This window comes from Pelmatolapia mariae, linkage group LG3_W (genome assembly GCF_036321145.2).
Source record: "Pelmatolapia mariae isolate MD_Pm_ZW linkage group LG3_W, Pm_UMD_F_2, whole genome shotgun sequence".
Classification (NCBI taxonomy): Eukaryota; Metazoa; Chordata; class Actinopteri; order Cichliformes; family Cichlidae; genus Pelmatolapia; species Pelmatolapia mariae.
Genome location: NC_086229.1, coordinates 59302480 through 59326302, shown reverse-complemented (window position 1 = coordinate 59326302; position 23823 = coordinate 59302480). Strand labels below are relative to the sequence as shown.

At 40.0% G+C, this 23823-nt stretch overlaps 1 long non-coding RNA gene across 1 annotated transcript; it reads right to left on the bottom strand.

Annotated features, from left to right (window-relative positions):
* Positions 1-7976: 7976 nt before the first annotated feature.
* Positions 7977-9545, bottom strand: LOC134624689 (uncharacterized). The gene is made up of 4 exons (XR_010093607.1): positions 9429-9545; positions 9279-9356; positions 8450-8784; positions 7977-8195 (listed from the first exon to the last, which is right to left on the bottom strand). It is a non-coding gene; the product is annotated as an uncharacterized LOC134624689 (long non-coding RNA).
* Positions 9546-23823: the final 14278 nt, after the last annotated feature.

Genomic DNA, 23823 nt, shown 5'->3' with positions numbered 1-23823 from the left:
ATTTTAAATGATTTAAAAGCATGTAGAATAGCATATGTAGGCAAGTATATTTCTCCTTTTTTTATCAAGAAGCAAAGACAAAAAGGAAAAAAAAAAAGAAATAGCGCAGGGTTCGGTGGTTGAATCATCCGTCCCCACCAACGCCAAAACCAAATCTACGCCCTTGCTGCAGGGAGACCTACCTCAGCACTTGTGCAGGTGAAGCCAAAGGGAAGATATGCTTCAAGGTTCAAGGTTCTTTATTTGTCATATTTCACTGTGTGTTATACAAGTATAACACACAGTGAAATGTATCCTGACACGCTCCTCGACATGTGCAAAAAAAATGTTCACCATATTTTCTAGTCTTTGGCTTAGAATGAAGTTGGTTTGGAAACATATTCAGCGATGCTTCATCTCCTGCTTTGCGTTTCTGTAGGCGCCCCGTTCTAGCAGTGTCGAAGCGTTTTGTTTTTTCTCCCCATTTCATCCTGCGGCCCCCCTGCAATGGCTCTGCACCCCCCCTAGGGGGTGGGCCCCACACTTTGGGAAGGTCTGGTTTAACCATTCTTTCATTTGAAAGAATGTACAATGATAGGTTGGTGACACATTTCTTATCTTCATCACATCCCTACAGATGCAAATTCAGACATTAGAACAGTGGTTTTCATTACTCATTTCTTATTTCCCATATTCACCAAACTTATAGTTTGACTTGTCTTTGATTAAAAATAAAGATGATTTAGAACTAACAGGAAAATTTCTGTCTTAGCACTTTGATCATTTTTACCACATAAGGATGGATGTTAAGATCATCAGATGTGATGTCAGGAGGAAGCCAGGGGGCTTTAATCTCTTTGTCTCACTGCTCTCAACACTTGGGGTTCTCAAATGGTATAGAGGAAGGTGTTGAAATAGTTGAAAAAGTAGTAAACATAGGAAAGTTTGCACTGTCACTTTTTCTTTGTCTACTTCTTCTATTTCATCAGTGAGACAGCAAATTTTAAAAGGAGACTTACGGTGTGTTCACACCGAACGCGATAGGCGCGAGCGAAAACGCCCCAAACGCCCCTAATTTGACGCGTGCACATTCGCACCTCAACGCGTGTCCAACAGAAATCCATCGCGCCTCAAAATTGCATATTTTGACGCGCGTGAGCCGGAAATGTGGGAGGGATGTGGGAGGAAGTTGTGCCAGACAGTATCTTTGCTAGATGGCAGCTGTCGAGCTAGCGCTTGAAGAGAGAGTCTCCCTTCTCTATTTACTGTGGAGAGCAGAGCAGCGGCGTTAAGGACGTCCTCGCAGTACCTGGGTCCGGTCCTCCAGAGGCGTGAGCAGTTTGAGTTTCACCAATTGCTCCAGGAGCTGGATGACGGCGATGACAGCGATATCACTGTCTTTCACTTGCCCAGTTTGAGGACCTGCTTTCCCGCGTCGGTTCCAGAATCGCCCGCCTAGACACCAACTACAGGCGCTCAATCCCACCTGCAGAGCGCCTGTCCATCTGCCTGAGGTTAGTAAAAGTGTTTAATACGGTAGTCCTTTATTGATACCTGTGCTAATATATGCTAAACTATCATTTATACACTGCTAACATGGATGTGGTATGCTAACAGTGAATGCCGTCGGTGTTTACTGAAAGCAAACTGTGTTACGGAGACGACTGTTTATAATATTTCTAGTGATACTCGAAAGGTCTCATCAAGTCCCGATTTAATTCGATTTATGCTGTTATCAGTGTTTGCAATGATAGCATGGCTGTGGTGTCTATCAGTGTATGCTCTCGGTGTTTGCTGATATCAAACTGGTATGAGGACCACTGAGTTAATCTTTGTAGTGATACTCACTCCTTTTTTTTTATTTAAACCTGGTTTAATTCTGGTATAGTTGAATATTTGTATATAATCCCTGCAGCTGTCAGACTCTATAACAGGGGTCACCAGCCTTTCTTAAATCTGAGAGCTAGATGAAATTGTGAAGTTTGGTTCATCTTTAGTTATATGATTCTATCTAGCATATTCTATCTTGATATGCTGTCTTATCACAGGTTAATTTTTCAAAAATATTAACAATGATTTAAGCAAGGAAAGGGCTACATGTCAACATACAACTCTTTATTTCTATTAATGTCTTACTTCATTCCTACCTCACTGACATGTTGAGGAATTATGAGAGATTGGCTCACTGTAGTGGTAAAAGTTGCTACCAATCAAATTATGATATGGTAAAGTTAAAACAAAACACAACTGACTGTTTTATATTATATCTAATATATAATATGTAATTATCCTTATAATTACAAAATGTTTTATGTAAGATTTATGTTTTGTAATTTAAATCTGAAATCACAAAAGTATTTTTGAATTTGAATAATGTATTTTGTAACTGCAGTACACATAATACTAATTTTGAACAATTTTGTCCAGGTCCCTTGCCGCCGGGGATTCCTTCAGGACCATCGCGTTCAGTTTCAGAGTCGGTGTGTCCACGGTGTGCCAGATCACCCTCCAGGGAGCGACGGCCATCTGGGACTGTCTAGTGGACGACTTCATGGCTGTGCCTTCACCTGGAGACTGGCGGTCCATCACAGAGGGATTCCAGGAGCGCTGGAACTTCCCTCTCTGCTGTGGAGCTCTGGATGGGAAGCACATCCAGACAAAGGCACCCCATATCGTATAGGAGACACACACATTGATATACACTAAATATTTATTTCATTTCTTTTTTTGTGGTGCCCAAATTTATGCACCTGCTTGATTTTGTTTAAACAATTATTGCACTTTCTGTAAATCCAGTAAACTTCTTTTTACTTCTGAAATATCACTGTGTGTGTCTCCTATACGATATATTTAACTGACATTTTTTATTGTAACAGGAAAATAATGGCTATTAACAAGGTTGCCCAAACCTTTGCATCCCACTGTATTAGTATATTTTGTCATTAGTATAATATGAAATAAATTCTACATGTGTCAAGTCGTGTGCCAACATTTGCTGTGTAGTAGAACTGAGACATTAGTCATTATAAAAATTTATTTGAAATAATATTAAAATTCTCAAACAGAAAAACATTAAACATAAATATATAAAATATAAGTATTTAAAGAGAGACTGGAATAAAAAGGACCCAGCTGCTCTCCAGAGCAGGAACAAGGCTGAGGAGGAAATGCTCCATTGGAGACTGGCGTGGCCTCTTCAAGAACTCCAGGATGGCCAGCTCCACCACCGATGGACCGTCCTGGGACCCGTCCCTCATCTGCCTCGGAGCTGTCCTCCTCTCTGGGCGTGTAAAACAGCACAAAACACAAAGAAATGAGAAGGCTGATACTAGATTTTAATTTCAACATTGAAAAGAAAAAAAAACAGGATATAATCAGATTGGTTGTAGATATTTAGTAAAGGTGATCACAAGGGAATCCCACCGAGTAAAAAGCTATCAGTGCGTGCTGTACATCTGATGCTACAATTACATACCTGTGGGTGCAGCAGCAGGAGCTCAGGGACTGGGGAGCAAAGAAGCAACAGGGGATGCTCTGCTGCAGAATCAGCTGGCTCTATCAAGACAATATTAAATGTTAACAGGTTTTAAACAATAGTCATAGAGAAAGTATATACAGTGGTCCCTCATTTATTGCAGCAGGGGTTGTCAGAATAACTAGCCCCTCGCCACGCACTTTATACACTTTTTCCCCCACACACATGAACATTAGTCACAGTTCTCACAAGTTGTTTCTCAAAGTGCAAACCTTTGTAGATTGCAAAACGTAAAAGTATTATTATGCCGTGTTTTGTCTTCATCTGCCTGCCACTTTTGTGCGCCTTTTTCCCTCGCGGTGCAGGTGTCTATTTCCGAATGAGGGTCATAGTTATGGGTGTTTTTGTGCTGTTTTATCTATTGGATGTGATGGTTATCAAAACAAAACATGATAAATTTGACAAGCGCAGGAGACAGCACTGAGGAGATTTGTCAATCAGGCTGCAGAATGCAATGCTGTACGGTGCAAAAAAATAAATAAAATAAATCAGCGAAAAAGCGACGCAGTGACGGATAAGCGGGACCACTGTGTGCTGTTTATTAATAAACAAAATATATTCCTATATGACAACATGCATAAAAGCAGAACGGTATTTGTACATCAGTGGGAAAATAGCGGTGGCTTGCTAGCTTTTGTGCGGCTTCCCCGGGTCAGTGAAAAATGTAAAAAGAGAAATGAATGAACTTACCAGGTTGCCCGATCTCTTCACATTTCTTCCTCCAAGCTCGGTCCTTTATATTCCTGTCTCGGTACACAAAGCAGCTGGTGTCGTACAGCTCCGGGTTGTTTGCTACGGCGTTGATTAGCCTTCCCTCCATTGAAGAATGAAGGGCTTTGGCTGGATCTGCCCCTTTGACCTAGGTCACAGCCACGTCACCAGGCTCCTGATTGGTTGTCGCGGCGCGATTTGACGCTGGAGTTCAATTTTTCCAACTGGAGCGGTAGAGGCAAAACACGCGTATGCACAAAATGCAACACAAAAATTCACGCGCGTGGTTTTTTTCGCGAGTCAAACGCGCCCCACGCGCTACACTGACGCGCGTTTCAGGCGTTTTGGCGTTTTCGCGACGCAAATCTGCCTCCGAATTTTCGCTGGACGCGCAATCGCGTGTCATCGCGCTCTTTCCATTGACTTTACATGTAAACCTGACGCTCTGGCCGCCTCTATCGCGTTCGGTGTGAACACACCGTTACTAAGCCCGCTTTTAGCTTCATGGGCTGTTGTTGCTTGTAGTGTGGAGAAATGGTCACTAGGGGGAGCCTGTGGTGTATTATTTACAGCCAGAGGAGGCGTTCATTCCAGCAACAACCTCAGAAGAAAACACAAAAGTGTTACTGCTGTTTTTAATGTCTGAATCACTTTCTTTTTTTTTTTTTCGCCTGTCCCGTTTGGTTCTTTTGCCATCAGAATTATTGTCTAAAGGCAAAGAAAGATGCCCAGCGCATTTACTTTACCAAATGGACCATTTGGTAAAGTGTCGAAGCGTTTTGTTTTTTCTCCCCATTTCATCCTGCGGCCCCCCTGCAATGGCTCTGCACCCCCCCTAGGGGGTGGGCCCCACACTTTGGGAAGGTCTGCCGTATTGGTCTATTTGATTCATCTTTGCTTTTATTGTTGTTGTTTTTTTGTTTTTTTTTCCGCTTCCTACACACGGGACAGACATGACTGGGGAAAAGAAAAGGGAGAAAGAAAGAGGAAAAGATAAACAGCGGGAAAGAGGAACGGTGATAAAGGGCAAAAAAACCAACAAAACAAACAGACATCAGTGACGTGCCGGTGAGCTCCGCCGGCAGCCAGCTGTGCCAGAGTGACTCGGCCTGGGGCTCGGTCACTTTCAGGTCTCTCTCTTCCAAGTCTCTGTTAGTACATGTAGATGCTAAAAATTACAACCTCAACATGGCATTTAATCTGTTATTAGACTCAATTCTCTCAAAATGTAAAAGAACCCACCCACCACTTTAATCACACTCTAGAACTTGTTTTAACATATGGAATAGAAACTGAGCATTTAACAGTGTTTCCTGAAAACCTTCTGCTGTCTGATCATTTCCTGATAACATTTACATTTACAATAATGGATTACACAGCAGTGGGGAGTAGACCTCATCGCACTAGATGCTTTTCTAAAAGTGCTGTAACTATGTTTAAGAATATAATCCACCCACTGCTATCATCTTCAATGCCCTGTACCAACATAGAGCAGAGCAGCTACCTGAAAGCTACTTCAACAGAGGTCGATTATCTTGTTAATAATTTTACCTCCCCACTACGTACGACTCTGGATACTGTAGCTCCTGTGAAAAATAAGGGTTCAAATCAGAAGTACCTGACTTAGTGGTATAATTCTCAAACACGTAGCCTAAAGCAGATAACTCGTAAGCTGGAGAGGAAATCGCAAGTCACAAATTTAGAAGATCATCATTTAGCCTGGAGAAATAGTTTGTTGCTTTATAAGAAAGCCCTCCGCAAAGCCAAAACATCTTACTATTCATCACTGATTGAAGAAAATAAGAACAACGCTAGGTTTCTCTTCAGCACTGTAGCCAGGCTTGCTGTTGAGCCGACCATCCCTTTAACGTTAACGAGTAATGACTTCATGAATTTCTTTACAAATAGAATTTTAACCATTAGAGAAAAAAAATTATTTAAAGTCATCTCACAGATGTAACATTATCTACAGCTACTTTCAGTACCACTGATATTAATTCATAGTCTTTTTATATGATTGATATATTTGATATATTTATTTATTTGATCTTTCTGAGTTAACTTCAGTAATTACTTCTCCAAACCATCAACATGTCTTTTAGACCCCATTCCCACAAAACTGCTCAAAGAAGTCCTGCCATTAATTAATGCTTCAATCTTAAATATGATCAACCTATCTCTAATAAGCTGGCTGTAGTTAAACCTTTACTTAAAAGGGAGTTTTTCCTTCCCACTGTCGCCAAAGTGCTTGCTCATAGGGGTTCATATGATTGTTGGGTTTTTCCATGTATGTATTATTGTAGGGTCTACCTTACAATATAAAGTGCTGTGAGGCAACTGTTGTTGTGATTTGGCGCAACTGGATAAATAAAATTGAATGGAATTGAAAATTGAATTCAATAGTTAGTCTGGCATGGGTGTGGTCGCTGGCTGGCTGCAGAGAGATGGTGGCGCAGTGAGCTCCCGGGGTGGCGCGGAGGCGGAATGAACAGGTGTCGCTGGGGACAACTGATTGATTTTGGCTCTTTTCATGTTGGAGTGAAGGTTGAGGAGGGCGGTGAGCGGACGTGACAGCGGAGCGGGAGTTTCTGAGTCCCCTGTATTTGTGCTGAAACCATAGTGAACATTGTTAATGAAATAAACATGCTGTCACCACACCCGTGGACTTGTGTATGTGTGTCGGGGTCCGACTTCACAGTTAGTTCTCCCTTAGGGTCTATCTGCTTTTTTTTTTTAAATTACCAGCCACAAATAAATGGCTCGCATTTTGTTAAATTACAGTTTTGTTCCTCAAATGTCTGCATGTTGTCCTCCTCCTCCACACCGTCTAACAGACTTTGACACACTCCCATTACCATGGCAACCACCTCTTGCCCTCTGGTCAGGCCTGTATGAAGAGATCTGGAGGGGGAAAGGCAAAGGAAAGAGAGCTTCTCTAACCCTATAAATGTACAGCTCTGATTCCTCCAGCAGTGTCAGGCTTAAAGTTTTGTATGTTCTGGCACCATCACCAGTCCAGGCAGACCATCCCCCTCAAATTCCTCAGAGAAGGGGCTTTTGTCTGTGCCTGTTAGTATCAGAGTGTTCAGACTACCAAAACTTCTATACAATACACTGTGTGCACTAAAGGATGATACGAATGTGTGATGCCACTTATGAGGTATATAGCCTTAAAGATTAAAAAAGATATATTCCAACACTAGGGACTAAAAATAACAGGAGAAAAAGCAAACCATGGCATCTTATTGTTTTTAAGTTGTGTGTAGTCAATCAAAATAAACTATTATTAGTTCTTTATGGGAAAAGTAATAAGAAGGACAAGAGAATCTATATCTTTCTGTTTTTCTGTTCATTCTATTTAGTATAATTGAATGATTGTACTCTGCAATAAAAATCAGTCAAGGAAATCTGACAAAAATGTATTTGAATCAATGAAGACTAAAGTAAAATGGGTCCTTTTTAAAAAGTACTTTATCATTTTCCTTTTACCATCTCTTTGGTATACTCGCATATCAAACAGTGACTAAGATGAATTCTGGAAATCATCATCAGACCAACTTAATATTAATACTTGACTCTGGATATTGCTTAGGATCTCCTTCAGTAAATGCTTTGAGCTCAGTCAGATATTAGCAGGTCAGATGTGTTGTTTTCTATTTAGGTATTTAATAATGAAGAGAGATGAAAAATCTATTTGATGCTTTTGTCTACACCAATGAAAATGTAACATGTGACAAAGACTCAGAGACCATTTTGATTTAATGCTTAAGAGTTTAATGATGATGACGCAAAAGGAAAGAAATTAAAGATGTAAAAGGATGAAAAGATAGTTCAGGGAGTTGGATGAAATTATTTGCTTCTTGGTGCGATGAACCATGCTTTCCATGAAAGACCAGGAATCATCTTCTTTTTCAGACCCAGATAAAAGTGGTGTCAATAGTGCGGCATATATCATTCATACACCTGATTCCTGTACACAGACACAAAAACCCCCCAATTAACTGAAACCATGAGAAATGTATGCTGAGGGAAATATTTAGTTGGGTGTAAGAACAAAATAACCTGTATACTTTAAGAGCACTATATAAATATGCAATCTACGTTAAAAAGAAGAATACAGTGCATATACCATTTTTCATATCAAACAAACAACAGTAATATAACAGTTGTTATAAAATATTAAAAGAAAGAAAGAATGTGGTAAATCAAAATCACAGTTTTTACCCATGTCGTCTTCAGAAAACCCTATCTGCCCCAGGTCCAGTTACCACCAGTCTGACCTTTGCCCATGTTGTTGGTACCATTAAACTGATGTTTGTCCCAGTGCCAGGTACCACCACTCTGACCTCCGCCCATGTTGTTGGTACCAGTAAACTGATGTTTGTCCCAGTGCCAGGTACCACCACTCTGACCTCCGCCCATGTTGTTGGTACCATTAAGCTGATGTTTGTCCCAGTGCCAGGTACCACCAGTCTGACCTCCGCCCATGTTGTTGGTACCACCAGACTGAGGTCCACCCAAGCAGACAGACCAACATCTGCCACACAAGCTTCTCTTCTCTAGAAGATTATTAGTAAATTTAGTAAAAATGTATTACTTTTCTGTATCTTTTAAAACATTTTGTAGTTTTCTTGTATATGAATGGATTTCTTTTTTTTTAATTCTATGGACACAATTTTAATTTTAAAATGTATATGTTTAATTTAATATTTTACCATATGAAATATATAATTTTAGATATAATTTGCACAGATATAATTTAACATTTTGAAATGAAACAACATTTGTACTACAAACTTAGCTACATTTAAGGAGGCCATTGACGTGTTCCTCTTCTATTCAGCATCACAGAACTGTGGTTAATTTTTGTGTCAATTTTTAAAACGTTGACCAACCTGATGTCTTATCCTCTTCCCCACTCTCACCCCCTTCTTCTTGAAAAGTTAACTTATATTAAAACATCATATCTTGACTTTGATTGTTAAATTTCCATTTATTATATTGTACTGTCATTTTTATGACTATATACACATATTATGTACATTATACTCACCAGCAGTAATGATCAGAGGGATCATTACACAAAGAAGTGCAAACACAATCAGCAGCTTCATGGCGATGTTTAATATCACTGTGAAAAAACAGAAGGCATCAAGACATCATTCATTCAAAAAAATAGGATAGAAGAGATTTTGTAGCAGACCTTCTGGAGAATATGCAGAATATTTGAAGAATAGACTTCTTTTCAGCACCAACACGTAGCTTTAGCCTTCCAGTGAGAAGGTGCTGAACAGCTGTAAGATCAGTGCTTATATACTGTTTCTTTTACGCTTCAAAACTAGGAACTAACATTGAAAAAACTGACACGTGTATCATGTGATTCATGCTGGCCAGAATTTCATTGCATCTCTTTATTTCTTCACCAGAATAATTGCCTCATACTTCTTCTCCTTTCAGCTGCTCACTTTATCTTACAATGACTAGTTGACAAAGAGTCTTCACAGAGTATAACTACATAATACTTGATGTATTTAATTAGAACAAGAATAAGAATAGTAAAGTAAATCGGACAAAAATTAATTCCCATCGATGAAGACCATAATAAAATGTGTCCTTTTGAAAAGGTATTTTGAGTCCTTTTCCTTTTACGATCTCCTTTGTACACTAACGTATCAAACACTAGCTAAGATGAATTCTGGAAATGATCATTAGATGAACTTAATATTAATACTTTATCTTGGATGTTGTTTATGATTCTTTAGTAAATGATTTGAGCTCAATCAGATAACAGAATGTCAGATTTATTTTCTATTTAGGTATTTGAAAAATTAAAGAGTTAAAGTTGGATATATTTAATGCTTGGGTCTAGACCAATGAAAATGTGACACAGACTAAGAGACCAATCAGATTTAATGCTGAAGGGTTTAAGATAATAAGAAAAGTTAACTATGGGAAATTAACTTTTGCCAAAAGCATTCTCTCCATTACACCTTCAGTTTGCTATTAATAGCCATTGCTATTAAGAGAAACTGTCCAACTTGCTTCATTCATTATGTAGCATTACAGCAAAAGAAAAGAATTATAAATGTAAAATGGGAAACAGTTCAGGGGCTTGTATGAGATTATTTGCTTCTACATTTCATGGAAGACCAGGAATCATCTTCTTTTCCAGACGCAGACAAATGGGTATCGGTAGTGACAGTATATATCATTCATGCACCTGTATCCTGTAAGCACCAAAAAACAAGATTAACTAAAACCATGAAAAATGTATACTAAGGAAAATATTTAGTTGGATGTAACAACAATATGAAGTGTGCACCTTCACTGTCATGGGCCTGGGTTTGGTGACCAAGGGCGTGTGTTATTTTTGGGAGTAGTGAATATGATAAAGTCTATTAGACTATGTGGAGGAAGGAAACACTGCTTAAGAGAATAGCGGAGCGGCAGTGGGATTGTTAAACTAGGGACACAGTTAGTTCTCCTGCTCGTGTTCCCGTATACTCAGTTAATTCTTGTGTTTAAATGGTGAAAGTGTTTTTATTGGCTATTGGATGGGAAAGTATTCACTGTTGTGTATCTTGTTTCCAGAAGGATTGCAGAAATGTGTGGAGGGAGCAGAAGACTGATGTACATAGGCACCAAGGAGGACAAACACTTACCACGGACCACGGAGGAGAATCACTGCACTGGGATTGGGAATGGGTGCATGGAGGACTCACACACAGCGTGAATTGTTGGTGCTGTTTTTTGTTTGTTTCTATGTAAATAAACGCACTGTCTTCATTCAGAAAGTCCTACATTTAGGTCCTGAGATTCACAACACTAAATAAACACGTGTTTTTTGTTAAAAAATTACCTGAGGCCTTGGAAACTGCCAAGCAAAGACTCACAGCCTTGGCCAGCCGATTGAGGAGGTACACCAGAGAGATAGAAGGCAGGAGAATAAACCAGCTGTTCTCCACAGAACCAGCAAAGGTGTACTCTCAGTGGCAAGGGAACAATAACAGAACAGCACCACCAAGGCTGGAGACGGAGCAATACTGGAAGAGCATATGGGAGAAGGACGCAACCCATAACGGCAATGCTCAGTGGCTAGTGGATCTGAGGGCAGACCATAGCGACCTCCCTGAACAGGGTCCAGTAACCATCACAGTGGCAGATATCCAAGAAAGGGTCTCCAGTATGAAGAGTTGGACAGCACCAGGGCCCGACATGGTTCACGCCTACTGGCTGAAGAAGCTGACTGCACTCCACGAGCGTCTGACAGCACAAATGAACCAGCTGCTAGTTAACGAGAGACACCCGGAATGGCTAACCGAAGGTCGGACGGTCCTGATCCCCAAGGACCCCAAGAAGGGACCGGTCCCATCCAACTACCAACCAATAACCTGCCTCAGTACTACATGGAAGCTCCTGTCAGGCATCATATCGGCTAAGATGAACAGGCACATGGGTCAATACATGAGAGGGGCACAGAAAGGGATTTGCAAGAATACCAGAGGCGCAAAACACCAGCTACTGGTAGACAGAACAGTCAGCCGAGACTGCAAGACCAGACTGACCAACCTGTGCACAGCCTGGATTGATTACAAGAAGGCCTATGACTCAATGCCCCACAGCTGGATACTGGAATGCCTAGAATTGTACAAGATCAACAGGACCCTAAGAGCCTTCATCAGGAACTCAATGGGGATGTGGCGTACAACACTAGAGGCCAACTCCAAGCCCATAGCACAAATCACCATCAAGTGCGGGATCTACCAAGGAGATGCTCTGTCCCCACTGCTGTTCTGCATAGGCCTGAACCCCCTCAGTGAGATCATTAACAAGACTGGCTACGGATACCGACTACGAAACGGAGCAGTTGTCAGCCACCTCCTGTACATGGATGACATCAAGCTGTATGCCAAGAGTGAACGAGACATCGATTCACTGATCCACACTACCAGGCTATACAGCAATGACATTGGAATGTCGTTCGGACTGGAGAAGTGTAGTTGGATGGTAACAAAGAGAGGGAAGGTAGTCAGAACTGAGGGGATTGAACTACCAGAAGGCAACATTGCAGACATAGAGGACAGTTACAAGTACCTGGGGATCCCGCAGGTGAATGGGAACCATGAAGAGGCCGCTAGGAAAGCTGCAACCACCAAGTACCTGCAGAGGGTCAGGCAAGTCCTGAGGAGTCAGCTGAACGGTAAGAACAAGATCCGGGCCATCAACACCTACACCCTGCCCGTGATCAGGTACCCTGCTGGGGTAATAGACTGGCCAAATGAGGAGATAGAAGCCACTGACATAAAGACAAGAAAGCTCCTGACCATGCATGGAGGGTTTCACCCGAAGTCCAGCACCCTGAGGCTATACGCTAAGCGGAAGAAGGGGGCCGGGGAGTGGTGAGTGTCAGCACCACAGTCCAGGATGAGACAAGAAACATCCACGAATACATCACGAAGATGGCCCCAACTGACAGCGTGCTCAGTGAATACCTCAGGCAGCAGAAACCCAAGAAAGAGGAGGAAGGCGAGGAACCATCATGGAAGGACAGGCCCCTGCATGGTATGTACCACCGGCAGATAGAGGAGGTGGCTGATATCCAGAAATCCTACCAGTGGCTGGACAAAGCTGGACTGGAAGACAGCACGGAGGCACTAATCATGGCAGCACAAGAACAAGCACTGAGTACAAGATCCATAGAGGCTGGGGTCTATCACACCAGGCAAGACCCCAAGTGCAGGCTGTGTAAAGATGCCCCAGAGACAATCCAGCACATAACAGCAGGGTGCAAGATGCTAGCAGGCAAGGCATACATGGAACGCCATAACCAAGTGGCCGGCATAGTGTACAGGAACATCTGTGCCGAGTATAACCTGGAAGTCCCAAGGTCAAAATGGGAGATGCCCCCAAGGGTGATGGAGAATGACCGAGCTAAGATCCTGTGGGACTTCCAGATACAGACGGACAAAATGGTGGTGGCTAACCAACCGGACATAGTGGTGGTAGACAAACAGAAGAAGACGGCCGTAGTGATCGATGTAGCGGTTCCGAATGACAGCAATATCAGGAAGAAGGAACACGAGAAGCTGGAGAAATACCAAGGGCTCAGAGAAGAGCTCGAGAGGATGTGGAGGGTGAAGGTAACGGTGGTCCCCGTGGTAATCGGAGCACTAGGTGCGGTGACTCCCAAGCTAGGCGAGTGGCTCCAGCAGATCCCGGGAACAACATCGGAGATCTCTGTCCAGAAGAGCGCAGTCCTGGGAACAGCTAAGATACTGCGCAGGACCCTCAAGCTCCCAGGCCTCTGGTAGAGGACCCGAGCTTGAAGGATTGACCGCCCACAGGGGCGAGATGGGTGTTTTTATTTATACATTATATATATATATATATATATATATATATATATACACATATATATATATAGATAAATATATATATATATATATATATATATATATATATGTATATATATATATATATATATATATATATATATATTAGAGATGGCACGATACCACTTTTTTATGTCCGATACCGATATCATAAATTTGGATATCTGCCGATACCGATATGAATCCGATATAGTGTGTTTTTTAATCAATAAAACTGTTTTTTAATATATTGCTGCATTTTGTATAAGTTTATACTCAAGTTTAAATAAACAACAACACTAAAGCTATTCTGTTATACCTGTATGTAAAAAATACACTGCACCCAAAATATTTCATAGTTCAGAAACACTGATCAATCTAATAAACTTAAACCTACTCTATCCTCCCTATTCTGGTATTTTAAACAGTACTTAGCAGAAATATTAAGCAAACTAACAAATAGGGTTGCAAACTCCCAGCAAAAAAAAATAGGGAACCACCCCCCACCTCATGATGCTTAATTGAAGTAATCAACTTTTATTTAATGCAGTGTGAAAAAAACTGCACAGAATTAAATTATTTTTCAAGAATAATTAAATAGATTCAATATCTTTCTTCAACAGAATTGCAAACTGCACAGATGGTATCTTCCCAAAGGAAAAAGTACTATAGCTTACTAGGGTATATTAGACTTAACAGTTAGTATATACAGTAATGGACTTCTATATATTTTACATCAGATTAAAACTTTGGGTGTAAGATTCAGATAATTATTTATTAAAAGCTAGACATTTTAAATGAGAATAAGAAAGATAAGTATGTCTTTGTGCCCCCTTTTCCCTGTTCATGCCCTATCGGCCCCCCTGGCTAAACTTTGCTAGATCCGCCCCTGCACAGTTACCAGCCGTCAGCTGCGTAGAAAAAGATCCTGGTGTAGAAAGTAATATTAAATAAATTCTAACAACAGCTCATCAAGCTTAAACGTGCTGCTGTTGTTCAGCCGCTGGTTTCCTCTTTCTGGTGCAAAGTGGGCCAAAAACAAACAAGAGAGACAGACTCGCGACAGAAAAGCCGATCAGCTGATCATTAAGCAGTTTCACGAAGTAGCGGCAGGAGAGGGAGAGAGAAGAGGCAGTCGCTAAATATATCGGTTGTTAAGCTTAACGTGGGAATGCTTTACGAACATTCAGAGATGAACTTACACACTTGCTTTACTTCTCTCTGGGATAACTTCCTCGGAGATGAAATGCTGGTTTGCTAGCGAGGCCACAAATACACACAGCCGCTCAATCACGTGAGCACACTGCTCCTACGTGCTACGGTTATGAGCCGAGTTACGCCATGTCGCAAGTTTTGTGAGGTGTTTTTTGATATTTAATGGATCGGATTACATTAAATAATATTAATACATTTCTCGCTGATATCCGATCCAGTAATTTAGGTCAGTATCGGACCGATACCGATACGTAATATCGGATCGGTCCATCTCTAATATATATACATATATAAGAATTTATATATATGTATATATATATATGTATATATGTATATTCTTTTTTTTAAGCACCAGCCAGTAGCTTCAGCCTTTCAGTGAGAAGTGCTGAACAGCTCTACAATGAATGCTAATATATAGTTTTTTTGATGCTTCAAAACCAGGAATTAACATTGGAAATACTGGCACATGTATCATGTGATTCATGCCACATCTCTTTCTTTCTTCACCAAAATAATTGTCTCACACTGACCTCTTCTTCTCCTTTTGGCTGCCCACTTAATTTTACATATTGAGTCATTCATAAAGAGGTTCCCTAGAGTACAACCACAAAATATTTGATGTATTTAATTAGGACTGAATATGTCTTTTAGGAGACAGAAATAAAACAATCATATTAAAGTCATGATGCCTTAGTCTTCCCTTGGAAAATCTAGATGAGGCACCCGGCAAAGTAGGGGTTTCTCTGCTCAGGCTGCTGCTTCCGCAAACAGGCTGCGGATGTGTAGGTTTTGTTCCTTGTCTCTTTGGTGAGTGGGGTTGTCAGCTTCTTTCTTATTTATTATTGTCTTTCCTGTAGCCTGTTTGTTTTTTTTTTTCATTATATTGTATTCCTGCAGTTATGTATTACTTGGTTAGCCAATACTTAGTTTCCAGATTATTTGGTTATTCTGTTAATTTATGTATAGGTTCTCAAAGTTTATTTTATATGCTCATAATTTTTTGCATTTTTTAAATTTCTTCAGTTCTTGTTAGATTTAATTACTTTCATTACTGCTTCACCCCTGGAACACTCCTGTTTGCTCATCGCTGCCACCACATTCCAGCTTCCCAAACGAGGAAGTGTTAAACCTGATAGCAAGACAGGCAGCCTCATACATCCTACACTCTATGTGCTGTGTAGCTCCAGGTCTCTGATGCTTTTTTTCTTGATTCAAAGACTACATATTGTGTTTCCGAGCTGGCCTCCCTAGAGACTGAGCACCCTTCACCTCTCCCTGCTCCAAGGGTGAGGAGTGTTGTTGGGCCACTGCTTTAACCTCCGCCTTCAGAGCCATTTGTCTGCCCCTCTGTCCTGCCCCAGCCATCAGAAGAGACCGTGTGTCCTGCTAAACAGCCCAAATCTTTGCTGAATTTCCTGACACTTATTCCAAACTTGCAGGGAACAAACCAGAGAATCTACAGAGCTTCCAGATGAGCAGAGTGTGAGTTCTGCATGAGCCAGTTCATCCCGAGCTAATGGTTCCTGCACTGACTTAGCCAGTGGGTCAAAGTCCACCCCTACCTCCTGCGCTGCACATTTGGGTCACAATAATCAGCTCATGCAGCAACATTTGACAGATACTTTTGTCATCACTGTTATTTTAAGTCTTTTTAGAGTTTTACTTTTATTTAAAAATGACTCCATCAATACTTAAGTTCTTATGAGAAAGATGTCATCACATTGCACTTCACACACTAAAGTTAATTATGGTGTTCCATAGGGTTCTGTATAAGGAGCAATTCTGTTAACATTATACATACTTCAGTTAAGCATTATTATTAGAGGCACAGGATACATTTTCATTGCCATGCTGATGCTACCCAGGTTTATCTATTCATGAAGCCAGACAACACACACTAATTAGTTTAACTGCAGGAATGTCTTAAAGACCAAAAGACCTGGATGACCTTGAATTTCTTATTTCTAAATTCAGATAAAAGAGGTTATTGTACTCTGCCCTAAAAATCGGAACAAGGTGCTTATCCTGGGTGGCATTACCTTGGGCTCGAATAACACAGTAAGGTACCTTGTCATTTTCGACCACGATACTGTATGTCTCTTAATGGTCATATTAAATAAGTATTTGGGACTGCTTTCTTGCATTTGCACAATATTTCTGAAATAAGAAACATTCGTTCTCAGAGTGATGCTGAAAAACTAGTTCTTCTTTTTATTACTTCTTCACTGGACTATTGTCAGACTCTTTTTCTTGAGTTCTAAAATTTTTAATTATAGCATGGTTTGAAACGAAACTCTTTAATGGATCTGCCAGTCACAGATTTAAATATGCTCTTCTTGTAAAAATATCTTAAATACAACTCTTTTCAATGAAATCACATATCTTAAATTGACCCAGAACAAAACAATCAGCATGTTCTAAAAAAAACTCACAAAAACACCCATAAAAAACAAACATTAAATATTTTCAAATGTTATGCTGCCATGTGTATACTTTTTGATTTTATTCTATTTACTTTTTTAGTTTCCCAAAGTTAAGTAGAATTTGGTTCTGTTAGAAATAAAAATGATTAACTAAAGCTGTTTTTGTTTGATTTTATATACATATTGCTGTTGTGCTCATAAAGAGTTGGCACTCGGTGCAATAAGGGTCAAAAGCAGGGGTCCCCAATCTCAGTCCACGAGGGCCGGTGTCCCTGCAGGTTTTAGATGTGTCCTTGATCCATGACAGCTGATTTAAATGGTTAAATTACCTTCTCAATATGTCTTGCAGTTCTCCAGAGGCCTGGTAATGAACTATACATGTGATTCAGGTGTGTTGACCCAGTGTGAGATCTAAAACCTGCAGGGACACCGGCCCTCGTGGCCTGGGATTGGGGTCCCCTGGTCAAAAGCATCAGTCCAGCGCTATGATTGAATTATTGAGACTGACATGTTGAGGTGCAGAAAAAGTGCAGCAAGGGTGATATTTTTCTGGGCCAAGGGCATCTGAACAGAATGCCCCGCCTTAGATAATAATTAGAAAATAACAGGCAAAGAATTGCTCAATAATATTAATAAAGTAAGGTTAGAGAGGGAGGTGTTTTTCCTTTGTCTGTCTTATTCCAGGAAGAGGAGCAGATACAACACGAGGTCAGACGTGAATGGAGTGAAGGAGAAGATCCACAGGGGAGACTGCAGGACCTCATCGTCACTCCCGAGAAGAAGATCATAATAATACCATATTTTTCGGACCACAAGGTGCACTGAATTATAAGGCGCGCTGTCAATGTGACGGGTCTGTTTTCATACATAAGGTGCACTAAGCGAAACAAAACAGACAGGTAAGTCAAACTTTACTCAACTCATTCTTCTTGCTTCCTCCACTTCCGTACCATTGATTCAATAATGTCCCACATAGCAGACAGGTCTGGGCCGGATCTGGTGTCAAGCCTTGTGTTAAACCTTTTCTTTCAAGGCGTGACTTGGAGACTGTTATCCACGCTTTTATAACCTCACGCTTGGATTATTGTAACTCCCTTTTAATAGGGGTTGGACTGGGCACTCTGAAATGCCTGCAACTAGTACAGAATGCTGCGGCACGGTTTTTATCTGGTAAAAGGAAATTTGAGCACATTACTCCGGTCCTGGCCTCCCTGCACTGGCTTCCAATTGAATTTAGGATTCATTTTAAAGTTCTTTTATTGGTTTTTAAATCTTTAAATGGTCTGGCACCTGCATATATGTCTGATTTGCTGAAGCCCTATGTCCCCACTCGTTCGCTCCGGTCAGCTGAGCAGCTGTTGCTCTCAGTCCCCAAATCACGGCTGAAACTGAGAGGAGACCGAGCGTTCTCTATTGTGGCTCCTAAGCTTTGGAATAATCTTCCTCTTCACATTAGGCAATCGACATCAGTGCTGGTTTTTAAATCTAGATTGAAAACGCATTTTTATTCACTAGCTTTTGACTCAGTGGTTGACTGACTTGTATTTACTTATATTTTATTGTTTTCGCTATGTTTATTATTTTATCGTATTTATTATTCTTATGGTATCTATTATGTTTCTATTGTTCAGCACTTTGGTCAGCCTTGTGTGTTTTTAAAGTGCTATATAAATAAACGATGATGATGATGATGATGAAGCCGGCACAGCTGACTGCCTTCTGTCTGCAACTGGCCCGTGGCTGCACACAACTTACACATGGTCCACATACCTCAAAAAATGACGTCCCATTGGTGACCCAGATCGGGTGTGCCAGAGGTAATCCACAGATGGGCCAGCACAGGACCACCAGTGTCTCTGCAACTGGCCTTGTGCTGGGCCACCAAAGGGAGGTCATTCTTTGCGCTATGCGGGCCATGTGTAAGTACGTTGTGTGGGCCAGATCTGGGCCATACCAGTTTTGCTATGTGGCTATGTGACAAATCGTCAGTATGTTACACGTTCCGAGGCATGGGAGCGGGTTGGAATGAAGCTATAAATGTGTTTTCCATGTGACATAAAAATCAACCTAACAAGGTTAAAGTTAGGGTTATGGTTAAGGTTATGGTTAGGGCTGCAATAGAAAGCAGCGAAGAGAATAGAAAGTGAAACGCATAGAAAGCCATCTATTCAATTCAATCAAGAATCCGGGCGTCTCATAAAGACGGGCCATGAGAAATCGTCAGTATGTTACATGTTGGGAATGGGAATGCTCCGGTCTTTGAGATTTGGGTCCACAATAATCAGCTCCCACAGCAACACTTGACAGATACTTGTTCATCAGTGTTATTTTCAATCTTTTTTTTTAAGTTTTACTTTTATTTAAAAATAAACTCCATCATTACTTTGTACCTTAAGTTCTAATGAGAGAAATGTCAGTAAATTTATTTCAGTATGAGACAGTTTTCTAACTAATGTAATTTAATTTAACTGGTTTAAACTGGTTTAAAGTTAAACTGTTTTAACTTGTTTTTTTTAAGCTGTACAAGTATTTTTTTTTCATTTCAGCAGGGTTTTAAAGATGAAGGACAAATTAAAGTTAAATACTGATCAGGAATTCAAAAATATTGCACATGGTAGACACAATTGAGCATACTGGGTTAGGCAGTAAACCATACATCTTGTGAAATAATGTTTGAACTTCAGTTTTGAAAGATTTTCCTTCTTCAGAATATGAGTAAGGTTGTTGGCTAATTGATGATACCATGATAATGTCTTTATCTGCCAGTCACAGGCTTAGATGTGCACTTCTTTTTTTTCAACCTAGTTTGACTTTTGAGAACAGTAAATACTTTAAATATAACCTGTTTACACAAAAGTTGATTACATATCCTTACATGACCAAAATGTACACAAAACATGTTCTAGAAGAAAAAAAGACCTTTAAATATTTTAAAATTTGATGCTTCCATAAATGTGTATGTATGTGTTTCATTTTATTTTTCTTCATTTATTTTCCTTTAGATCTGGAAATGTATGTATAGTTTGGTGCTTGTCTTTTCCTACATGAAATAGTTTGGGGATTTTGACCTAAAGGTCAAATGGAAGAAGAGCTGTAGAATGGTTTGAACAGAACCAGGAAATATTTATGTTTTAGCAAGGTTGGTGAGGTTTTAACAAACACTGATGTGTTTTGAAATTCACAAGGCTTGTGAAATAATGTCTGAACTTCAGTTTTGAACAATGTTTCAAAAGTTGTTGCTTCTCCAAAATGCTGATGCTAACCATGAAAATGAGTTTGGTCATTCTTTACTTGGTTATCTGTATGTGTCTGTATGTGTTGTATGGTCAAGAAAACATAAAAAAGGAAAAGATCCACCAAGCATCAGGCCTACATGACAATTGTTTTCAATATCTTTTTTAATATACCAAATAAAACACTCCGGGTTCATAAGAAATCCAAATACCTTCATAAATAAATGTATTATTCAGCAGAGATAACACATAAAGCAAATTTTCAAATGTGGTTATAAAATGTAGTTTACATACATGAATTAAAATGGACTTATATCCTCCAAGTTCAGTATGTTGCCCATGCTTAACATTAATTGTGTTAAACAATTATTTTTATATGAAATTAAAAAATACATTTTAAACAGCACTATGAAAAACATCTGAACTTTTGGTGTTGACTGTCATTTTATTTATATCCTATGGAACATTTAAACAACAGAAGTTGGCCCAAAGTGCTTAATAAACAGGCACATTAACATTCCAGGTCCCAAAGAACCCTATTTTTAAAATATGTGAAATGCCAAAAGTATGGTTTACATTTTAGGACATCCTAAGTTCTCAGAAAAAAGATTGTCAAACATCAGATCAAACAACCTCAGACTTCAGACCATCGACAAAAATGCATCATGTTTATGTGAAAAAACAAACAAACATCAGACCTCTGAATAAAGGCATCAGACTAAAAAGTCTCAGATCTCAGGAAAAACACCATCAGACTAAAAAGTCTTAGGTCTCAGGACAAAAGCCATCATAGAGAAAGAAGCTTCCTGCAGGTGGCAATGTTGTCAGGCCACCAGATTTCCTAAACAGTTTGGAAATTTGAAGGTGAGTTTACTGAAAATGAGTTTGATACCAATGTAAAATGCAAAGTTTAAAATATTTTCCTGTATTTAAAATGACATGGTTAACACGTTAAGTCAGACTAGCCAAATTAATTTATACATGCAATATATTTTGAAATCTAGTAAAATTCTATAAATGCTACGTTTAACATTATAGCCCTATTTATATTGCAGATGACACTAACCAAAATTATTTTGCTTCAAGACCAACTGTAATGTATAAATCACTGTGGACCACTTTGCATAAGTTCCAGCTTTATCCTATATGCAGTTGTCACGGTCTGCCACGCAGACCGCGGGGATGAGGGAAGTAGGATCCAAAACGCGGGACTCTGCGCTGCCACAGTGCACTTTATTTACAGTGAATAGACAGGTAAGTCCAACAATTAATTCAGAGATGCAATTTGCCGATGGTGCTCGTCCCTTGCTCCCAGTGCGTCCCGTGCAGTAGCTCCCCTAGTGTGTGTGCTCCCCAACTTGCTTCTTCGCTCGACTTTCCTGGAGGAAGAAGGACAATCCACAATTAGCCACACACGCTAGCCAAATACCAAGCTCACACATCTAGCACAGACTATACCAGTCAGGAGTAATAATCCCACGTCGACTGTCGCCACGAGTCCAGGTTAAATACCTCCGTCTAGCCCGGGAGATGATCACCAACCGCTGACCAAGGTAATCACCTGCAGGTGAGCCGGTAACAGCGAGGCGGGACTCCCAATGACGACAGTCGCCGGTTCACGCCTTTCCCACGGCGCACTTCCGTAAACAGCTGCAAAAGAAGACCACAAAAACTCATAGCGGTGCAAATGCACTAAGACAGAAATTGGCTTTCCTCCGGTTTCCTCTATTATTTTGGTCTGGTAGCTGATAGCGCTGTGATTATCAGCAGCTACCGCAACTAGCTTCAGTAGCTGCTGATAATCAGAGCCACTTCCCTCACCAACCACCGATATAGAGCCAGCTACATATACATATGGAAGCCCCTTTTCCGCCACAAAAAAAAAGTATCCATAACTCGAAATTTCTAGTTATTTTCTCAAAATTTTGACTCATTAACAATTTTGACAAGAATAACTCAAAATTTTGACTTATTTATTCAAAATTTTGAGAAAAGTAACTCAAAATTTCGAGTTACCACTGCCAATCAGTAATCTACGTGAATGACATAATTTCCTTGTTACCCGGAAGCTGAAGCCCTCAGCTACAAATGCTACAGCTAAGCTACCAGTATTATAGCTAGTGATGAATGCAAAATTGCTGAGTATTTTGAACGTGGCTTCACAAATGATGAAATCCTTTTTTCATTAGCTGAATCACATGGCGTTACTATCAGCAAACGTACTCTCGAAATCGCCAATTTGTTGCTACACATTGGTAGCTCAATGATCCGTTTGATGGACAGACCACAAGTCGTAAATTTGGACCCACGAGCATTGCAACTTCTGATTGGTTGAAAGATGTGAACGCGCTATCGTTGTTGTGATTCTATTGGCTCAAACGATTAAAAAGAGTTGTCAATCATGCAAATCAGCCAAAAGAAGCCAAGGTTACAGCCCCTCAGAGTTTAAAGGGCCAGAGGACATTTAGACTCACCTGCAGGGCAGAAAGGGCCCATTGCCAATGAATGTGTGGTTAATTCTTCAAAAATATTTTAAAAACAAGCATTTTTAGGGATTTTAATTAAATACATTAATTTCTGTTCTGTAATAACTCTATAATATGGTGTCCAGTGTGTGCCAAAATTAGACAGGCCTGGATATTTATGTATTAACAGTGCTTATTTTTCACTGTTTCATTTTATAAACATAAATCTTTGCACAGATGTTTATATGCTGAGTACTGAATTTCTGGAATAAAATGTGTACTTAAGTTTTAAAAGGGTTACATGCTAAAAAAATGAATAAATTAGGCAAGGAAAAAGCCTACTTACCTTTTCTGTGTTCCATCCTCAGTAACTTTGACACAGCAATTTTCCACCTCGGATGAAATCTCACAAGTGTTAGCTTTATTTTGATACCAAGATTGTTTACAGACAGTTTGTAATTGCAGAGAAATACTCCATTCATTTTAGGCAGGTAATTTTCAAGCAGGAAGCTCAGAAAGCCCATTAGGGCTTAACAAGTTAAGTTTATGTTTAATTTTTCTTTGTGTATTTTACATTTTTTTTCTGAGTTTGTCTCAAGTATTCAGATTAAAAAAATAATGAGGTATTGTTCACAACGATAAATGTACAGTGCTTTGTACAACTTACATCCTTTGAGAGAAATGATTTAAAGTATTAATATTTGTTGTCCAATACTCAGGCAGTAGCTCAAACACTGCTGATAACACATCCATATGTTGGTGACCACAATGCAGCAGGAGAATGAACCAGGGAACCAAGACTGAAACCTGCTCCATCATCTCATCTTTGCAAATCTCCTTTTAAAAAGCACTAACAACTCAAATGTAAACATCTGTTAGTATGTCTGGGTT